This window comes from Sebastes umbrosus, chromosome 11, assembly GCF_015220745.1.
Source record: "Sebastes umbrosus isolate fSebUmb1 chromosome 11, fSebUmb1.pri, whole genome shotgun sequence".
In the NCBI taxonomy this organism is placed as follows: domain Eukaryota; kingdom Metazoa; phylum Chordata; class Actinopteri; order Perciformes; family Sebastidae; genus Sebastes; species Sebastes umbrosus.
This window is the reverse complement of record NC_051279.1, coordinates 7321396-7343662: the sequence shown is the minus strand read 5'-3', so window position 1 is coordinate 7343662 and position 22267 is coordinate 7321396. Positions and strand designations below refer to the sequence as shown.

General features: G+C 41.8%; 1 protein-coding gene across 11 annotated transcripts in view; it reads right to left on the bottom strand.

Annotated features, from left to right (window-relative positions):
* mef2d (myocyte enhancer factor 2d) overlaps window positions 1-22267 on the bottom strand; it is a 115635-nt gene that overhangs the window by 77598 nt on the left and 15770 nt on the right. For 4 of the 11 annotated variants that reach the window (XM_037785175.1, XM_037785182.1, XM_037785183.1 and 1 more), the window contains exon 1: window positions 6214-6453. The exons of 1 other annotated variant lie outside the window; for it this stretch is intronic. The gene's annotated coding sequence lies outside the window, so the exon portion shown is untranslated. Of the gene's footprint in view, window positions 1-6213; window positions 6455-8075; window positions 8300-22267 lie in introns of those variants that run through there. 6 more of the 11 variants (XM_037785185.1, XM_037785186.1, XM_037785177.1 and 3 more) reach the window with 5 other exon arrangements.

Genomic DNA, 22267 nt, shown 5'->3' with positions numbered 1-22267 from the left:
TTTTATCTGCATCATTTTTAGTAAGAGCTTATAGACCCTGTATCTAAACACATGTCAAACCGAATTGCTCGGTTCAGCAACAAATCTGTTTTATGTTAATTAAGAATGGATGCATAGACAAATATTGCTAATAGTGCAGCTTAAATGAGAGGAGTCCAAGCAAAGGTTTTGTATTGAACAGATGCTGCGGCCACATCAGTTGCTCCTAAAAATAAACATGGTACTCGAAGGCATGCTGGATCAGTCCAACAAATATCAGAGGTTGTGTGTCATGATATCTTACAAATCATGTTTAACTGTTGATGAGACAGATGAAAAACACTCATATCAGTTAGCAGGAGATCTGCAGGGGACTTCAGGGCTTCAGGTTTCAAGAGGAGGGCAACCTGCCTGCATGTAGCTGCTGAGGTCATGACCTCTGCAGGAGGGCTATCAAAATGACTGATCTGTCCCCCCAATTTGAAGTCTGGGAGGATCAATATTTCACCAATATTCATTCATCACTCAGTGTTCACTCAAACCGGTCTGACGTGATGAGCGAAACATGAGATGACAAATGATGTCGTCAGAGGCTTCATACGACTGTGAATCACATGAAATCAAATCAGCAGGTGTTGGAGGTTGTGGCGCACTGAGCGGTCACAAGATGTGATCAACATGAGCACTCCCGTGAGGTTAATAAATTCAAGACCCTTGAAATCTAAAATCCTTGTTAAGGGAACTTTATGTTATGTGCCAGATAGAGATAAAACAATTAGTTGATTATTCAATTAGTTGGTTGACAGAAAATAAATTGTTGGTCAGACAAAATAAGCAATTTTCATCATCCCAGGCCATTTTGTTATTTTTTTTTCTATTTTTTTTTTTTTACATTTTGTTAAATGATTAAATCTAGAAAATATTATACAAATTAATCAGTAATGAAAATAATTTTTAAAAAAAATTAATAATAACGCGTTAACAAAAATTTGTTTTAGCGCCACTAATTCTTTTAACACATTAACGCAACTTGCAATTTTTAATTAACCTCTTACAAATCTGACGGGCCACTGTCTGAAATGTAAAAGGGTGAAGTCTGGGTCAAATCTGATATAATAGCCCGTAGTGATGTTATCAGGTTATCACATTTTTATCAGAAATCCTGTGCTTCAAAGACATGGTAGATTACTCTGTAACACGAGTGCCGTATTTAGATTTTGTTCCTTGTGATAACAGCAACCAACGATAAAATAGTTGCCACTGTGATCATTTTCCATTGTTATGAAGTCCTTCCTTACATTATTCTGAACAACGTTGTCTCACCAGTACCTGAAACAACGCGCCCTCCAGTAAGATTTCAAGTCTCGTTTGAGCACCCCTTCTTTATGAAAGTGTCTAAATTGCTGCAGTATCCCTTTAAGCTGCAAATCTCTGCACATAGGGTCACCGTCATCATGAAGGCATGAATGCCAAAGTTCATACGCAGCTCACCAGCATCAAGGTAAACTGTAAGCATGAATCAGGTTTTATAGGGGAAGGTAGCTTGATGGGGATCGTTCCTCATCGGTACACAGACAGAACTACCGATGTGGTCGAGTGTGGACGGTGTGGGGGATTTGGCGGCTAACTGGGCTGCTGAATTCCCTCATCTGACCCAGCGAGGCTCGGTTTGCGGCCCAACCTTGAGGGTGTTCTGCCAGCACCAGCTGTGGGATATTTACAGCCTGTTGCTGCATGTTCCCGGGCAACCATTGGACACGGCGCCCGCCACACTCAGGCTTACCCAGCATGCACCTTCACTATATCAACAAAACCCTATGGCTGATTTTGTGGTAGAAGCGTCAGCAGGTGGAGTGAAAGGGGGGGCATTGTGACAAATAGTGGAGGAGGGGAAGGAGCTGCTGGCCTTATATCTGAAGCCTGGCTTGTGACTGTGATTGTGCGTCTACGCTGCCAACCCTGGCAGAGGAATATGATCTCCCCTTCCATCCCCCCCCCCCTCCTCCTCTTAACCAATCATGGGTGAGTCTTTGGAGAGGTGGGAGAGAGAGGGGAGGGCTGATGCAGTGCAAGGGCAGCACTTCTGAGGTGGTGTTGGTGGTGGTTTGGGGGATGGGGATGGGAGGGGCGATGAAGAGATCTGTGCCTCTCGGCTCGTGAATCACACCCACGCTGCCGGGCCGCTGTCAATACCGCAGTCTACCCTAGCACGTACACACACTCCAACACAAACACAAACAACCACACACCCACGCATTTAACACGGGGCGCCCTAACTGTCACTGATCCACCGTTTGCGCTCATAGCCTCTGGCATGAATACAACAAAAATACTTTCATTATACCTGTAATACACCCATGCACGTACATGTGAGTGCACGCATAGATGCCTTTTGTCCAGCCGCTCAGGAGGAATGTGGAGCAGAGAGGACTTGTTGGCAGGTCACACAATACTTGTAGTGTGGTTTGTTGTTGACTCTGAGACTTGGCCCTGTCATCGACGTGGACTATGCAGTTTGACCTGTCAGGTTAGGCACTAAACCCACTCTCACGAGGCACACCCATCCCTGAGAGATGTGAGGTGAATGGATGACTTAGCGGAACAATGAAAGGGAGAGATGTCACAGTTAGGAGAGGATGTTTCTGTTTACTTGTTACTGTTGAGAGCAAAGCTGTTCACCTGGTAACTGTTCATGCACTGATTTAAACCAATGCTAAAAAAACAAAAACAAAAGATAATGGTACTGTAATGAAATAGTTTTGGAGAAATGCATCATATGAGCTCATTAGGGCCGCGAGCACTATCAATTAGTTTTTGGTTAATAATTTAGTGTGTAAAATGTCATCTTCAAATTGTTTTTTACAGATGAATCTGTTGCTAACTAATTAATAATTTGTTTTTCTTATAAAATGTGATGAAATAATGAAAAAATGTCTCAGAGCCCAAGAAAACATTTTAAAACTAGGGCTGTCAAAATATTTAATCACGATTAATCGCATGATTGTCCATAGTTAATCACAATTAATTGCAAATTAATCACACATTTTTTTTATTTATTCAAAATGTACCTTAAAGGGAGATTTGTCAAGTATTTAATACTCTTATTAGTGGCCAAATAAGCTTGCTTTATGCAAATATATGTATATATTTATTATTGGAAATCAATTAACAACACAAAACAATGACCAATATTGTCCAGAAACCCTCACAGGTACTGCATTTAGCATACAAACTATGCTCAAATCATAACATGGCAAATTGCAGCCCAACAGGCAACAACAGCTGTCAGTGTGTCAGTGTGCTGACTTGACTATGACTTGCCCCAAACTGCATGTGATTATCATAAAGTGAGCATGTCTGTAAAGGGGAGACTCGTGGGTACCCAGAGAACCCATTTACATTCACATATCTTGAGGTCAGAGGTCAAGGGGCCACATCCTTCGCATCAAGCTAGTATGACATGACATGGTTGGTACCAATGGATTCCTTAGGGTTCTAGTTCCATATGATACCAGTATCTCCACTCTAGCTTTAAAACTGAGCCCGTTAAAACCTAAAAGTGGACTGTGATACAGTAAATGCAAATTCTGTTCTGATTGCATAAAAAAGACAACAGTTTTCCTAAGATAATAAAAATTGCAATATATCGCCTTGCTTACAGAATTGCGATATATCGCAATGTATTGAATCTTAACCCCATAATGATATGTATTGTATCGCCAGATTTTTGCCAATACACAGTCCTTCTGACCAATAGTCCAAAATCCAAAGATATTAAATATCTAATGGTATAAAACAGAAAGAAGCAGCAAATCCTCACATTTAAGAATCTGAAATCAATGAATGTTTGGTATTTTTTTCTTGTTAAATTACTTAAACAATTATCAATATTGTTAATGATTAATCTCCGGATGATCAGCTAATCTTTTCAGGAGTAGAGCTCATAGTGGAGGAGTGAAATATAAAGCAGAAATGACCAGAGGTCAGAGAGAAAAGAGACAAAAAATGCTCCTGAAAACAGAATATCTCCTTTAGATTGCCATTTAATTCCATTCCATTAAACCCAAGCACTCAATCCAAGAACCCAGTGGGGTCAGGTTGATTTGTGTTTTGACAGACTGTCCTGTAAAAGGCCACAGGTTCAATCCCAGCAACAGCTGCTTGTCCTGTGTCAGTGTAGAGCAGCAACTTAATCTATTGATTATTTTGTTAAATTAAATTTAGTCTAACGAGTGCTTTTCACAAGTTCCCAGAGCCCTAAAGGATGTCTTCAAACTGCTTATTTGCCAACCAAATCCAAAGGATTAATCAATTAATTGACGGAAAATGACTCCAATAATTCTAACAATCATTCATAATTGTTTAAACCACTTAAAAATCAAAAATACCAATAAGTGTCTGATTGCGATATTCAGCTTTTCTCCATTTTATATGATTGTCAATTGAATATCTTTGGGTTTTAGCTTGTTAGTTGGAAAAACTTGACACTTGAAGATGATCCCTCGGGCTCTGGGAACATTGTGATCTTTTTTGATTAAATGACAAATCAAAAAAAGTAATCTCACATTAAATCTGTGAATATAACCCTTAGCTGCAGTCCGAAACTAATCGATTAACTGAAATTATACATCCACAATTTCATAAAAGTGAGAGTATTTGATGAAGTTATGATTAATGAAGACCTACTGAATACTTGTTTGGCCCTTGCTTACTTACGGATCAGATCATTTATAAACTGCACACACAGGGTTATGGAATGTAAAGTGAACTTTCTAAGACTGTTTACAGGTTTCCTCCCTCACAGCTTTTCCCATCGTTTTCAATCTTCGGCGGTGCGAGAACAAAAGGTCTGTGACGGAGAAAAATGCCCTCGAGACAAAACACTGATGACATCAATGTGACACTCGAGGACAGAAGGCGTGCACGCCGGAGTCGGCGTGTGTAGCAAAGTTTGTCATCACCAGTCGAACACGTTTTCATCAATGAGACACAAGAGCCAGTCAGACGAGATCACTTAAATACAGCCATTTTATCACAAGTACTATCAGGTTTATTTTCATGAACGCAGGTGAGTGGGAGGAGGAATGCTGTTGGTATAGTCACATAACACCTGTCTATCTAAAGCATTCGCCACTAACTGTTTGGTGAGATTAGCTATGAAGTGTGGCCAGGAGGCAAACCAATAAACTTGTAGAAACAATATCATAAAAGGTGCAGACAAACCTCAAGACAACTCATTTTCTGTCATGATGTCAAAATTAAACGCTGGAGTCTAGTGAGCAGCCAACCGCATTGTGCCACTCAGAGGATTCGTTTATCCATCTCTCACAAATCTGCAGTTTGTGAGAGTGATCCTTTACACTTCGGAGATTTGTTACAGAGGATATAGAGGCAGACAGACCATTTCTTATAAAAGTAAATGAAGATAAGGCAGCTATCTCCCAAGCTCTAAAAGAATACCTCAAGGCGACTGAACATGGATAAACAACTTCCTGCTATTTACTTTCTGTTTGACTGACTTGACTTTGAAAAACCAAGATATAAGCAGAGCAAACACGGTGAAAAAAAAACTACACATCTTCAAAGCATTATATTAGTGTGTACTTTTGAAGTGGTGTAAGCAGGTGTCAAGGGCGCGAGGATCATGACACTCGCTCGCTACAGTAATGGTGGCGTAAGCCTTCAATTCCAGAAAGAAAAAGAACAGGTGTGACGTTATGAGCTGCACGACAACACAAGCTATCAACCATAAATCTTCCCAGCAGACCCCACCCCCCCTCCTCTGCTCTCGAGCCCCTCGCAGCAGATTTCGGGGCTGGGGAAGGTGTCAGCTCGGCGGCTCATGATGGAGAACAGTCCCAACAGCAAGTCAGCTCGCACTCCTCCCTATCTAAAGTCCTCAGAGGCGCCAGCAGTGCACCCCACCGGCCGATGGCTTCCCGGGCTGATTAGAGAGCTCAGAAAGCTCAGAACATTTCAGAGACTGTCTTCTTGCACTTCGGCTTAAATCAAGCATGTGAAAGCTGAAAAATGTTAGTTTTCGCCAGAGGAGAAGTAATGTGAACACTTAAAAAAACAGCCATCAAGAATGACATTTTCTCTTGAAGTAATTATGGTTTAGAGCGAAGCGGCGTTCATGTCAATTCAAACCAATTACATCAGAGAAAACACACACACACACACACACACACACATACACTTAAGAGCAGCGATGTCTCGATTGGTCGCTCTTACCGTCAAAGATTAAAGATGCCAAAAGGCGGTATGGAAGTGCTCTGACACAAACAGAGGGAAATAAAAGTCTGGATTCTGGATTGAGGCCAGTTAATTTGAAAAAGATTAGTCCAAGTGAGAGATCACAGAGGGATACAGTCCTGACGAGAAAGAGGGTCCAACTCAGAGCAGCACATGTGCCATCGACTGCTGCAGAAGTGACAACTGCTGGTGGAACGCCTCACTCTGGACGCCCCAAATTACCCTTCTCACTGGACACCCCCAGCCCCCCACATCAACCCCCCCCTCCTCTGCTGTTGCTGCTTCTTGTCACCCCACCACCACCAAGCTCAGTACACTCCACCCCCAACTCCGCACCCACAAACCCCTCCCAGGTCACCCTTTGCCCTAATATGCCTTCAGCAACTGTCACCAATTTATCATCAGTGTCTGTGTTGGCAATTGAGGTGCTTGTTGTCCGGCTCTTTAAAGGAACGTTCAGCCCATTTACGACAGATCATGTATACTCTAGGGCCACAACTAACAATTATTTTCATCATTGACTGATCTGTCAATCATTTTTTTCATACGATCGATTTGTCACAGTCTATAAAATGTCTGAAAATTACCAAAAATGGACGTTAAAACATCCCACAGAGCCCGAGGTGACATCTTTAAATTGCTAGTGTTGTCTGAGAAACAGTATAAATATTTAAAAAATATTATATTTTAAAGTAAATGAATCAGGGGAAAAAATCAGCAGACACTTCCACTGAAGAAGCTGAAGCTTTTATCATTTTTACATGATAAAAGACTAATAATCAGTTATCAGGATCTTGACTTCTATTTGTTTCCATACAGTAAAAAATATATATATATTATCAGACTAATAATCTGTAATAATAATAATAGATATCACAGTAAAGAAGTCTATACTTTTTGTCAAAGTGAAATTGTTATGAAGCAATTAAAACATCAATCTGCATTTAAGCTGCATTACCATTTGACAAAATAATTTTGACAAAAGTACAAAATTGACAAAAACATAATACAAACTTGATGTTAATGCTGGTGTGGAGCTGAAATGAGCAGTTGATGAATTAATATGAAAATTAATTGCTAACAATTTTGATGATCTTTTATTCGTTTAAGTCATTAGTTAAGCAAAAATGGCAAATATTCCCCTGGGTCCAGCTTCTGAAATGTGAGGATTTGCTGTTCTTCTCTGTTTTATATCATTATAAATTGAATATCTTTGGGTTTTGAACTGTTGGTCGGACAAAATAAGACATTTTAAAGATGTCATCTTGGACTGTGAGAACTTGTGACAGGATTTTCATTATCTTTTCATATTTTATATGCAAAATGGCATTTTTTAATCAACATTAAACTAAACTGACTATAATCATTAGATGTTACACAACTTAAGCAGGTTTACATGAGTTTTTTTTATTATGAGATGAATAAAAATCAATGGCTGCCTGGTATGAAAAATATTATGAAAAATATTTGTTTGAAAATGGTCAACAAAAATGTAGTAAATGTGTGTGTGTGTGTGTGTGCGTGCGTGCATGCGTGCGTGCGTGTGTGTGTGTGTGGGGCAAGAGGGTGAGGAGTCACTAGCTGCCTAGCTAAGTGTGTCAGATCCTCTTTGCACACCAATCTGTCCCTCGTGCACATGTGTGTGTACATCCTCCATTTGGATCATGAGCTGCTGGCAGCGGGACGGCAGCTGCCTACATACCTTTTGTTCCACTGGACCCTTCAAGGCCCCCCACACCCACAACCCTGAAATGTACACACACACACACACACACACAGACACACAGCACCATCACACAGATATACACTTGCATGCTCAGCTGTCGGAGAGTTCAACAAACCGGTAATGTCTCGTGCCCCTCAGCCCAAACTCTCCGCACTCGTTTCTAAAATGACTCCTCCGCTGTCAAACTTCGCCGGCTGCACGGCACGTCCCCCCTCGCTGTCAACTCTGATGAAGGCCGCCGCTGACGGCTGTGATCCGACGCTAAGTCCAAAGCTGTGGAAATCAAATCCTCACAGAGCCGAAGTTGGTGAGATACAGTTAGATGGCCGCAGAGAGGACTGTAAAAGGAGAGATTGGCCGTCTGTGACTGTTTGCGACAGTGGCTCCGCTTCCCAAGGAATGAATCTCAGCCCGTGCCCTTTCCTGACCTTGAAATCTCCGAGGGGGCCCCGGAGGGTGTGGGAAATGGGAGGCCAGGAGTCTGCTAAACAGTTGTGTCATTGAGTTTCCACACAACACAGCCAATGTATGTATGGGCGCAGGCACGTCTTTGCCCAGAGCACAACGGGTTAAACAAGGGGCAAAAATTCCAAGGGCCCATTTCGTCTCGAGGCAGTAACTTATATGGATAAATCTGAGAGGGGAGGGCAGAAAAAAAAATAACTCCCTTCGTCTATCAGGAGCAGGAAATCTGCCCATGGATGGGAAAAATATACACCACCACTAAACAAAACAACCCTAATGCCAGAGCATTGAGGACACAATTACTTCCACAACAAACACAAGTAATGGCCTTATCTCGCAGACCCTTTTCCAGGTTTCTCCCCCGCTTGCCATCCACATTTGTCGTCCATGTGCACGGCCGCCTGGGGGGGCCTCCATGTTGAACACAGGGTGTTGGCCCGAAGCCTAAAATGGGGATCTACGAGCCTACCTCCGCTCTTCCTGAGACAAACGCGAGCGTCGGCCAAGACTGTGTGGTGCTGGCTACATGTGGTGGGGATCCGGCACCGAGGAGAGGAGGGGGAGGCACAAACACCGAGAGAAAAGATATCTATTCTCTCTCCTTTAACAGAGCGGTCAGAGGAAGCAGCTACTTTGCCCAGAGGCAAGTGTATTTATGTTGAAAGGAAACACAGAAGCGTATAAGCTACAGCCCTCATGCATCCACATAGCTGCATATACACGGGCACAGTTGTAGATGTCTTTTTGTGTTGCTGTTCCATGTGAAAGGTGGGCCACCTGAGTGATGTGTCACCACAAAGACAAACTCAAGAGGTTTTGTTGAAGACAAGCTTATTTGGTGCTTTGTCTTTGTACCAAATGACTAATACGTTTGTGAATAAACATGATATGCTTTCAAGGGTTTGACAGTGAATACCCTGATTATGCAAATCTGCCTCCACCCCTTCAAGGATGGGGTAAATTAAAAAAAATGACAAAGCTCTTCTCTGGTGTGGCTCTTGTGTGAGCTTTTCTCTCGTGTGTGTGACCTACATTATTGAGGAATTCTTCACATTTTTGACAAAGAGCATAATAAAGCTCACAAGATGCACATACAGAGAAAATCCACATCCACACATTATCCATCTACACTCCATATTACGTGTGCCAGCATCCACATCAACAAGTGTTGACCAGGCTTCTCGTTCATTAACACTTTCACCGCAAAAACAAATTTGACACCACGACGCTGGAACACTGACACAATGAATGCTTTACTTCCACTTCGTGTTGGACGATTTGAAAACCATGCAGCAGGTTTTCAGTCCTCTGGGGTAACAGCTGTCCCAAAGTGTCTTTAGTGGATCAAACCAATTCACAGTCCATTTTCACCCATTGACTTCCATTTAAGTCTGCACCATCAAAAACAACATATGATCTAATATTAACAGAGTTTCCAGCAGTGTCTTAAAGCGTGGTGGGCCAACTCGCCTGAAATTAAGATCACCAACACTAACAAATGAATACACGAGGCATAATTTCACACTGGAAATACCAGGTATTAAGGAGTATGTCTTAGGCCATCGTCTACAAACTAAACTGAGACGATCTGTCATGATCCAGGGGTCTTCACTCCATAAATACTAACAGTTTGATAGAAACACTTTATCTTAAAAAGGTGCAGTGTGTAGGATTTGGCAGCATATAGCTGCGAGGTTGCAGATTGCAACCGATTGGAACTTCTCCCATGTGCCAATCGTGTAGGAGAACTACGGTGTCTGATGCGAAAATGCAAATATTGGGATTGTCCGTTCTGGGCTACTGTAGAAACATGGCGGCCAGCTCCGTGAAGAGGGCCCACACGGTATGTAGATATAAACGTCTCATGCTATGTTGCTTCAGAGGGAGCACAAGGCGATTCTGCATGTTTGGCAACTCCAAAAGGCAACACAAAGTAAAATCCTTTACTTGATTATCCTGAAATCCTGTAAGGTGAGATCAGTAAATTGCATTCAGGCCCCAGCTGGTTTTTCTACCAAAAAGGGCCAAAAACAGCCACCAGATCTAATGCTTGGAAGGAGCGAGCCGGACACACAGTTTGTGTGTCATGCTTTTAGTTTCTATTCATCATCACCTCCTCTGGGTATGAAAGTGTCCCAAGACTGACATCAAAATCTAATTTGGGCAAATAAGGCAAATCCACAGCCTCTGTGTTAGTGAAGGTGGGATGTTTGCTGCAGCCACATTTGAACATTTAGGCTGATAAGACAAATGTGTTTTTTCACAAATGTCGTTAAATGTTCTGGAAGTGTTAACACAATATTGTTAATGACTACATTTAATGTTCCCTTCAATTCAGTCATTGTTCCAAAACTCCGTCAAGGCCAATGCTACACCCTTCCACCACGTTGCATGGAAATCTGGCCAGTAGTTTTTCCGTAATTCTGTTGACAAACAGACAAACAAACCAACAAACCGAACTGAAAACATCACGTCCTTGGTGTAGGTAATAAGACTCGATTAAACTAAGGCTGTCAAAGTTAACGTGATAATAACGCGTTAGCGCAAATTTGTTTTAACGCCACTAATTTCTTTAATGCATTAACACAACTTGCAATTTTTAGGTTGTAGCGGGCTCAACTTTAGAGCTAGAGTGAAGATACTGGCATCATATGAAACTAAAAAAACCTAAAGAATTCATTGGTACCAACCATGTCATACTAGCTTGTCGCGAAAGAGACTAAATGACGCTCCAAACTTCCCAAGGTCGCTTGACCTCTGACCTCAAGATATGTGAATGAAAATGGGTTCTATGGGTACCCACGAGTCTCCCCTTTACAGACATGCCCACTTTATGATAATCGCATGCAGTTTGGGGCAAGTCATAGTCAAGTCAGCACACTGACACACTGACAGCTGTTGTTGCCTGTTGGGCTGCAGTTTGTAATGTTATGATTTGAGCATATTTTGTATGCCAATAAATATTTTATGACAATATTTGTCATTGTTTTGTGTTGTTAATTGATTCCGCATAGAGCATTATGTCTACTCCCATGTTGATAAGAATATTAAATACTTGACAAATTTCCCTTTAAAGTGCATTTTGAACAGATAAAAAATGTGTGATTAATTTGCGCATAATCATGATTAACTATGGATAATCATGCGATTAAATATTTTAATCAATTGACAGCGCTAGTTTAACCTCATGAGGACGCTCTGATGTTACATGACCCGCTTGTGTTCTGTTTTATACAACAGTACTTCTCCAGTATCGTGCATCTTTGCGTCACATCCAGCCCGGCCTGCATTGCTCTCCTAATCCAGGGAAGTGTGGTATCTCCCAGCCCCAGGAGCTGTCACAGCTAAAGGTTAAAGGTCAAGAGCAGCAAGACGAGCCCTAACAGACGCAGCAACCTGTTCCCTTCAACTGTCTGCCTCACTCAGCTGCCACCACAAAGGCTGCACCCCCCCCATAAAGTCTGTCTCTGCAGCTCCGATCCTTCTGCTTTTCCAGGACGACACCGTCCACTCGGACACAGGAACAGTTTCAGCGACACATTATTAATGTTGAAGTGCACTTTTAAAGCTTTTTTTGGCTGAATCTTTGTCTCAAAATATTAAATTATGCTGTTAAAAGCTGCTTTAAGGTGAAATCAATAAATTCTCTATTTCATAATAAGGACAACAAATCTCTTTAAATATATACATGCCTCCCTGAGTCCAGTACACTATTAGAATGTTTAATCTTTTTTCTGTCTCCTTGCCAAGCAACTTAAGGGAAACAGGACCTCGCTGTGTTATCCTAATTAATGCTCTATGTGTGTTGCTATATTATATTTTAATCTATCAAGTAAATTAAAGCCATAAATCACTCAACACCTGTGACTCCCACGCCAGCATGACCGACTGGAGAGTAGGGAGACGGCGGACGTTTAGCTTACGCCGACAAAAATAAGAGCAGGCGTCTGGAATTAAAGATCCATCGATGTTCATTTCAAAGACTTGTTTGGATTGTGGAGAAAAAATTCTCTTTTAAATGGTCAGTCTTGTTTGAAGTGCTGTTGGAAAAATCTTTCCATAGCCAAAAAAAAAAAAAAAGAGTCTCATTTCTCTGAATATAAACAGCCTGTGCTAGATACCACAAGACTAGAAAGTGTTTGAGGTGTTACAATCCTTTTTGCCAAGATTATTTCATGACCCTGTGTGACTGGAACTCGGTATCGAACCTCAATACTGGTGACTGACTGAAATGTGTGTCTGGTTAGATTGGTGGACATTTATTCTTTGATCTAGGGCTGTCCTGAATACCATTTTTTGGGCTTCAATGCTTTGGTGCCACATTAATGTACACACACGCACCTCTACACATAACAAACAGCAATATCCGTCTGCGAATAAATAATAATAATTAATGCTGAATATGAATGTTGAATAATGTTGTGGGATTATTCCTTATTTCATGGGCTATTTTGGGATTTATTCATTATTATTACATACTTAACAAAACAAACAAAGCATTCTAATACTGATTTGGAGGCCGATTACCATGGTAACAGTCAAAGTTTCGAAGCATTCGAGTCAGCCCTATTTTTATCAGATAGTTCCTGGTTTAAATTAGCCTTCTAAATCGCCGCACACATCTCAGATTTATTCAGTGATACAAATAGATCTGGTTGGAGAAATAGTCGACCAATCAGAGTTTAGCAGGCGGGATTAAGAGTGGGGACATCATCCTCCCACATAGCTAGTTAGCTACATCCATGAAAAATAGTGACAGATGACGAGCGTGGATGACATTGACACAACTATACGGGTTATTGTAAGCCCACTTACGGGTTGATATACTTCTTAATTGATCCTAAAGTAGCAGCCATTACTACAGTTTTGTCTGCAGTGGCCGAATGGATACATCACTTGCTGATTGGTTAGGGCAATAATAAACCTCCCTCCCAGCGAAGAATCAAAGACGATTATGAAATTATTCGGGTTTTAGGAGCTTTCTTTTGATATGTATACAGCTCATTCAGAATATGCATCTCAATTGGGGTTTTTACTGCAGTTTGCAACACATGGCCTCCCGCCTGTTTACAGTCAGCTCTGTGCGTTGGACACAAACCAACTAGCCAACAGTTTGCAGAGATGCCTGTCCAAAAGAAAAGCCCACATTTCAAGTCGGAAGGAGAGACACACCAACTTTTAAACATTATGAAAGACTTGGATATCAACAGTTTATTTTGGATAGAAGGAGTCCTGTCCGTATTATTATGTATTATATTTTATTATTACTATTATTATTATTATTATTATTATGCAATTAATTATCCTGCAGGACTTAGGAGTTTTATTTAAAAAAAGATTTTTAAAAGTTTGTTTGTCTCCAGTTTAACTCTTGGTTCATTTTACCAACAAGAGTCAACTGAGCAGAGGCTCTGTTTCTATGGTTACCTGCAGTTTTATACACTGTGAGCTCTGATATTTAGAAAAAGGTGCTTTATCTGATGACAGGAACCGTGTTTTAAGGGGTCAAAGGATTTAAGTGATGAGACAAAAAAACAACATATAATTATGTTTGCATTTTTCAAATGAAAATACCTGAGAAGTAAATATAACTCTTTGACATGAGTAACATGAGTTATGAGCAGGCCATGACCACGAAGGGTCACAAGTAGACATTGCTTCATTTTAAGGGCTCACCAGCCAAAAAGGTTGCGAACCACTACGTTGTTCGGTTTAAACGGACACCTGACAGTCAATCAGAAATGAGTATATTTCCCATGAGCATGACATTAAATATAGAGTTGAGACAATTACTCGAGAAACTAATCGACAACTATTTTTATAATCAATTAATTGTTTCAGTCATTTTTCAAACATAAATGATAATAAATTGAATATTTGGGTTTGGGATGGTTGGTCAGATAAAACAAGACATCTGAAGAAACATTTATTTTTCAAATAGACGAATGAATATATAATTAGAATAATAGTTTGTGGCGTGCCCTAACAATTTAAAGAAGAAGGAGAGCAAATTAGCGGATAATGAACAGTCTGGCTCATCAGCAGAAAACAAAGGACAGAACTAAACAGCTGAAAACACGAGACCGCATCAAAGAGTACACCACGCCTCCAACTGAATCACTGTCCACTTAACTTGTTGACAAAAGTGATGCCACGAATCAAATGTGGAACTATTTTCCTTGCCAAATTTGCAAAAGCTGCTTCCAATATATCCAGCTGTTTCATTTTTTCTTATTTCTAGGTCGAGGCTTTTTGTGAAACCAACCAAAAATCTTTAATTTAAAACTGTCAAGTAGTCAAAGCTGTCCCTGAATACTTGTTTTCTTACTCTTTGATCAGATAACTCCTGATTTAAAATCAGGATATTTGACTATTTTATTTCGGCAAATCTCTCAAACAGCTGCTTTGTGTTACAACGACATTAAACACAGATGTATCAGAGAAGTTTGGCTTTTTTGGTTGCACGAAAAAATGTTTTGGATTTCGTAGATTAACGTGTTTATATCCCTCAGAGACTGGGATATCCTGTTGCCAGATTTCAAATGATAGCCAGCCCTCATCATACTCTGAAGATGTTAAACTTGTGTTTTGGGATAAAAGATCAAATTGTGACATTGTTCTGGAGATTTCCGAGGTTCTTGTCTCACAGTGTGATGCAGGCTACGTGAGCAGGAAAGGGACGAGGCAAGACCAGACCGTCATGGCGGTCGACGCAAGCACGAGGCACTGCGTTTTCCACAAACAAATCCCCAAAGGCGACAAGGCGTTTGATGTGCAATGGGGCGGTGAGGGCCACATGGAGCCTTCCCCCCCCTCCCTAACCTCCACAAGTTCCCTGACATTGACTAACACACACACACACGCTTCTCCTCAGAAACAGCTGACGTTTTAACAGGCTTACAACAGCTGACAGGCTACAGGTGGGGCAGAGGGGACCCTTCATAAGCCCTCCACCCCCCCTCCTCCTCCTTTTAGTGCCCGGCTCATAATTCCCCTCAGCAATCCACACACACATACACACACCTGTTGTGACTCCAGAGGAATTGTCCTCTGTGAAAAGCCTTCCTTCATACTGTATCACCCACCTACTCACACACAAACACTCTCCCCCTGTCAGTGCATTAAAACAGGGCTTTATGACCCTGCAGCGTGTGTTTGAGTGGCTCGGGAGTGTGTACACTGTGTCCGACTAACAACAGATGCTACCGTAGACCAGAACTGCGGGCTAAAAGCACTAAGCTCCTTTGCTTTGCTTCGCTGGAGCCGGTGGCGGCATTACGGCGAGGAGAAAACCTCGCTGTCATGTTAATCCATAATCATTTTAACCCACAATACCCAGGTTTTCACTTCAATCACCACTGTGTACACTCATAATGACAGTTTGACCATATGATGTGGCTCTTATAATCCCGAGGTCAGGCTCGAGTCAGGAAATAAATACGACAATAAATAATCGACCTCTGAGTCGACTTTATTATCGCGGGGTATTAATGTTTCCTCGATTGTTGAGGGTGAAACTTTTCAGACTCGGCAGCAGCGCGGCGAGATGCGTCCTTTGATGGAGACTGAAAGGCTCCGTCACAGAAGTCTTATTCAGGAATTTGGAGATGCCACCCCTCGCGAACATTCTCCAAACGCTTTTGTCAGACAAAGTTTCCTGCGAAGTGAATTGTGGTGGAGCGCAGGCGGGATATTTAGGACGACGAGTATCGGTTTGTAAAAAGGAGCAAAGCTGGAGAGAAGAGAGGGGATTTGAAAGCGCAGCACTTCTTTGGATTGGATGAGAAAACCATGGGGTGAAAGAGAAAAAAAAAAAAAAAAACATCTTTTGGATTATGTATTCTTGCTGGGTGTGCAAAACAGAGCAGAAAAGAAGTTTCCATAACTTCCAGTGCAGACTTTTTAACCACCAAATCTGTTCTTTCTTCTCTTCTCTCATCATTCACAGGGTACCACTAACCTGCTGCGTACTGTCACAAAGGAAATGATTTATAAACATTCATTTACATTTTGTTGTGTTACTCAACAGGCAGAACACGAAGGACAAACTTTTTTTCAGATGCATGGAGCTCAGGTATAACGCTGCTTGAGTTATAGGGGTTGTGTTCTCCTCCTAGAGCAAGGCATTAATTGTACAAAACGTACAGGTTCAATGCCCTGTAAAGCTAGTGATGCTAAAATGCCATGGTGCTGTGGACCATCGTGTCCACTGAAGACATTTATCATAATCTGTCAAGATCAAGATAAATGTGTCGACCCACAGGAGGAGGACAGTCTGGACACAATAACAAGAACACTTGTACAAAACAATGCAACGAAATGGCTTTATAATAAACACAACCAGCGATGTCACAAGAGCCAATACTTCAGCATAAAGTTGATGCCAAAACTCTGAAAACTTGACAGTACTTGTCTTTCTACAGTACTGCAGATACTGTGGATCAGGGCTCAAGGCTAACAGCATCCCGTTGTCCCGAGGACGATAGAAAATTTCCCTGATATTTCTACATTGTGAACAACAATTCTGAGTTAAAATCGGCAGGAGGAGAGCTAGTAACATTAGCTTTTAACAACCGGTGGGCAGGACAGTCCTGCTTGGCTAAATAACGGAGCGAACAAAGGTTGCACTGAGTTACATTATGATGCGTTCAAGCTCTATTCAGTAAAAATAAAGAAGAAAAAATGAAAATGATGAAGGCAGATGTTAATTATAACTTTATTATGATCTGTTCACACGTTTTTGGCGAGAAACTTGAGGCAGATCATCAGGGAGTATTAATAAATCCACAAAAAAAGCATTGGTTTTGTTTTTTTTACCAGGATATCTAATTGGGTGTTGAGAATCGTAGAATTTCACTGGTATTGGTAACGACAACTGAATTCATGGTTTTGTGACGTCCCTAAACACAACCTTAGGACTGCGTAGGAGGGTATTTAATTCAACTCTATGGGAAATAATTGAGTCCTCCAAATTAAACTACAACACACCTTGTTTGTAACTGCCCTCCAGAGAGCCACAGATAACTTTCTGGAAGGCGGTTACAAGCGCTTTCTGATTGAAGCCCCAATCGGCAGGACGACGACGACGACAGGACAATATAATGTTTCTGTGCCTTCCAAAATGGTTACAAACCACTATCGCAAAAAAAAAAAAAATAAATAAAAAATCGGAGATCTCCACCTACCGAATGTCTGGGGATTTCTAAATGCAAAGTTGTTGATAGGACGGTGGCGAGAGACAACGAACCTACACCCCTTACATGTCCTGGATTCTAACAGGCCAATCACAACTGTTTATCTACATGTCTGAGGACGTACGGGGGTGCTACGTGGAGATTACGTGCTGTTATTGGTCGACTCAGCAGCTGGACAGACAGCCCCCCCGGGGAGAGAGCCGGAGGGATAAAATCCACGACCGCGAGTCACATTCTGGAGCCGTTTACTGGCAGGAGGAGAACTCAAAGATTATTTATATTTTTTAAACTTTGAACAGCAGCAGTGAGTGAATGGTCTGTGTGTCTGTTAGCACGTTAGCAGAGCAGCTGTAACAACAACAGTTCTGTTCATAGTGTTTACAAGCACACGACTTCTGCATGTCACCGTTCCAATATGAATGGCTTGCCCTAAAGACTTTGGATTGGTTCTGCTATGCAGGATTTTTTTTAAAACTCTAATTGTTTCGACCCAGCTATAGCAGTTTAACCAATTTTAGCACCAACACCGTCCAAGACATGCGATGCCTGCTATTATTGTAGGTCAATTAAACAGGAATTTATTTACAGAGTTAGACAGACCTGCTTTCCAGCCGGAGAGTGTCCAAGAAACACAACATCATCGGGTTGTTAAACACTTAAAACAACACGTTTACATTTTTATGACACCATTTTAGCGCCGCCACCTCTTATGGAGGAGGTGTGGTGGGTTAACAAAGCCTTTGATCGCTGTTCAAATCCTGTTTCCTGCCAACAGCCAACGCTGGTTTCCTTTAACCATAACCACAGTGTTTCCCAAACCATAACCAAGTAGATTTGGTTGCCTAAACCAAACTTTAACCATAGTAGTGGCAGATATGAAAACTGTCTGTATGCAGCGATGTCCTCCTGCCGATGGGGGCGCCAGATGGCAAGGATAACAAGCAACCTATTTTGTTATTTAATGTGGAGGACTTGCTGTAAAACCACCAATTCATGTGGTAAAAACTGCTCTGCAAAGATCAAATTCTGTTTCCCAGTAAGAAGCATGATGATGCTGATGAGTGCAGTACACAAAATCTCCTGCCATATTCTTATCTAGTCGTCCCTCTGCTCTTGTTTCCCCCCTTCGCACTCTCTTTGCCTTTCTTGAGAAAGCGGGAGGACTCTTTCTCTCTGAGCCTGGTGGTGTTCCAGCTGCAATGTGATAACCAGTTCAATAACATAAACAACTGCCAGAATCCTCCAGAGGAAGGATGCAGAGAGAGAGTGTGTGTGTGTGCATGAGTCAGTGGGTGGATGTCTGTGTGCGTTTGGTTTTACATGGGAGCGTGTGTGGGCTGGAGAGCAGGAGAGGCCTGGGCGAGAGGTGAGGACGAGTCAGCCATTGAACACCATCAAATAAAACGTTATCTAATGCCTGCACTGACACGGCCCGCCAGAAAACAAGTACACTCTCTATCGACTGAAAGCGCGACTGTGCTTTTGCCCGCGAAAACACTCCTCGCTGACGCCGTGAGCCGGGTTTTTTTTTTTACATCAGAGCAGAGAAATGGATTTCAGCAGCACTTTAAAGAGGTCAGGGTATCTGCACACTTTCTGAGCACAAATTTTAATGACTTCTAAGACCTTTTTAATAGCTCCAAAAAGAAAGAAAAATACTGTTTCTGTGGTGAAAAGGGCTGGAGAGACTCTTCCTCTGTGTTAGAGTGCGATTACTGCAACACAAGGTCTACAGCTGCCTCTTGAGCAGAATCGGAACTATTAAACAAAGCTGTATTAAATTGTCTTTTAGAGCTACGAAATAAAATATTAAGACAGAACAAAAAGGAAGACATGCAGTATAAAATCATTCCATCCTCCCCACGTTACATCTAATCAAGCCCGTTCACACAAAAAGGCACATGAATGCCACGATAATGCGCAAGGCATTTAGCGTGCAATAAGAACGCCCTTCTTGATTTTCCGCATGCCATTTGTACACCATGTATCCCGTACTGACTGACAATTTAAACGCATCCACGTATCAATGCTACGGTAAGAGTTAGTAGGACCGCTTATGGTGGGCGGGTGGGGAAGTGGATAGATCCAACAACACCGTTTTTCACGTATTTTCCGTAGTTGTGTTGCGTTGTTTCCGTATGTATTTTACTTAGTTTATGTACTTATTTTAAGCCCAACCATGACGTTTTTTTTAAGTGGTTTTGTTGTCTAAACCTAATTGCGAACTGTTTACGATGCATACTCATGACACGCGAAATGTCCGTGTAATATTGTGCTACTTATACGCCTTCCCGTGAGACCAGGTTGTTTAAATCCCACCCACCCTAGAAGTCCATTCCTAGAAGACCTTCTTTAGATTATGAATTTCGAAAACAAACATAAAGATAGTTTGACAAATATATTGAAACAAGCTCTTTCTGGAGCTTTCAACCACATTTCTGGGTCTTCATCAGTGGGTGGACCTCCCCCTGCACCCGATGGAGATTGCAAAATTATTTAGATGACTTTTTAAAAGCTCCCAAAAAAGCCAGTAAGAGGGCTAGTAAGATATTCAAACTTCTGTTTCCAAGGTCAAAATGAAACAGTTAACCTAAAAAATAAAGGAGTTTTATATCTTTTTGAGGATCCCTGGGGACCACAGCCATGTTTAGTGTATTAATGACAATGGACTTTGGCGTTTGGATATCAAATCTCAACACGTTTTTTTAATACTGACAGAAATGTGTTCGCAGCAAACTGTCAAAAATGTAAAGTCAGCATCGGATTTCAGGTCAGATGCTGTTATTTGTTGTTATCAGATATGTCTTTATTTAAAGGAATAGTAGTTATTAATAGTAGTATCAGATTGGTTTCATTACTGAAACTTAGGTATCGATCCCAATACGATACCTGAGTTTCAAATGATACTCCTTTACAATATTCTACTGTATTCATGCATCTGTACAGTAAAACTCTGTAAAATCCTAATGAAAATAATCCTTTAACGGGGATGAAACAGCAGAATTTAGTCACAAATACATATTTGTACCGCGATAAAACAGATACAGTGTGTGTGTTCATGCATGAACACTCACACGCCTGGAGTCATAGCAACATCACACACACACACACATACATAAACATAAGAAAGTGTGTGACTTTGGAAGGGTGGAAAGGGGATTTTTCTAGCTCCTCCTCCCTCTATTTCTTCCTCTTCTCCTTTTTCTTCTTCTCTCCATGGAACCATTTCCGATTCTGGGTAATGGCTATTCTACAGCAGAGGGAAGAACGAAGAGGAATAATCTGCTTCCTTCCTGTACCCTCAACCCCCCCTCCCTCTACACACTCTTTCTCCATGTTAGCTCGTGGCTAACTCAATGAGCCCTGCGCAGATGGTCCCATAACACCACCACAGCTGTGCAACCGTAAAACGACGCCACGCCCCAGCGAGGACGAGGTTGATATACATTCAGATATTCAAATGAGGCCGTAACCTCTCCGCCGCGCTCTGCTGGAAGTGGGAGAGAGGTGTGGGAGGAATTCGATGGGAGGCGGGACCGGAGAGAGTGGGGGGATGGATGGAGGCTAGATGATGATGATGAAGAGCAAGAAAATGCCAGGACCTCAGATAAAAGAGAAGCAGGGTGAGGAAGAGAGGTGAGAAAGCGAGGGAGAGGGAGGTTTAGAGACAGAGAGGGGGGGTGTGAGAAGCCTGGGTGTAGTGTTTCAGCTCCTGGCTCTGCTGCTTGCTATTTCAGCTGTGCCGAAGCGCTGGCCAGCAGCCCCTGCTCTCACGCCATCGTAACCCCGTCAGTATGGTGGCACGGCACTTGGGCTGTGTTCATAGTGTAGCTGAATGTCTCCCAATTCTTATTTCCCCACACAGATCTGATTTTTGTTTTCCTCCACAGTGTGACTGGCAACAAAAAACTGACAGTGTTGCAGCTTTTTTCCTCCAGTTCCAATCTGGACCACATGGATCTGTGGCACCGGATCAGATCTTAAAGCGTTGTGGCCTGCATGAGACCTTTGTCTGAATGCTCAAAAAGCAGTAAAGTCACTACGTTAATCTCACGTCATTCATCTGAGATGATCGTCATAAATTTGGCGCTGGGGGAGCTTGACTGAGCCAGCACTAAAAAAGAGGAAACAGTAAAGAAAGCCAAAAAGCGAGTCGGTTGGTATTTAGGGAGACGCCTCGACTCAGATAAAAACCTGAAGGAGTGTGGTGCAAACTAAATCTACATGTGTTGGAATTCAGTCAGAGGAATACATACAAACAGCGACGTGATATCTTTGATTACTCATGCGTGTCTGTTTCAGCATTGCTGGCAGTATTATGGGGTTACAACCCATAATAAATAAACTGTGATCCAATACAAGTCAAATTTTAGCAGCAATTTAGAACACAGCATGAGGGCCAGCAGTGTGAGCATCCTTACGTGTGTGCACTTCTTCTGCCTCTTTCTGCGCAGCAAAAAGGTTGGACATGTTGGCACCGTACAATATGAGTTACTATTCAGGTTTTGAGTCAGCAAAAGACCTTTGATTATGAAACATTTCTGCTTCTGGAGGCAGAATGAGCCGTGTTTTCTGAATACTGAATGATGCATCGGAGGTAGAAACACTTTCCTAAAACAGATGTATGTGCGTGTCATATCTCTTTTCT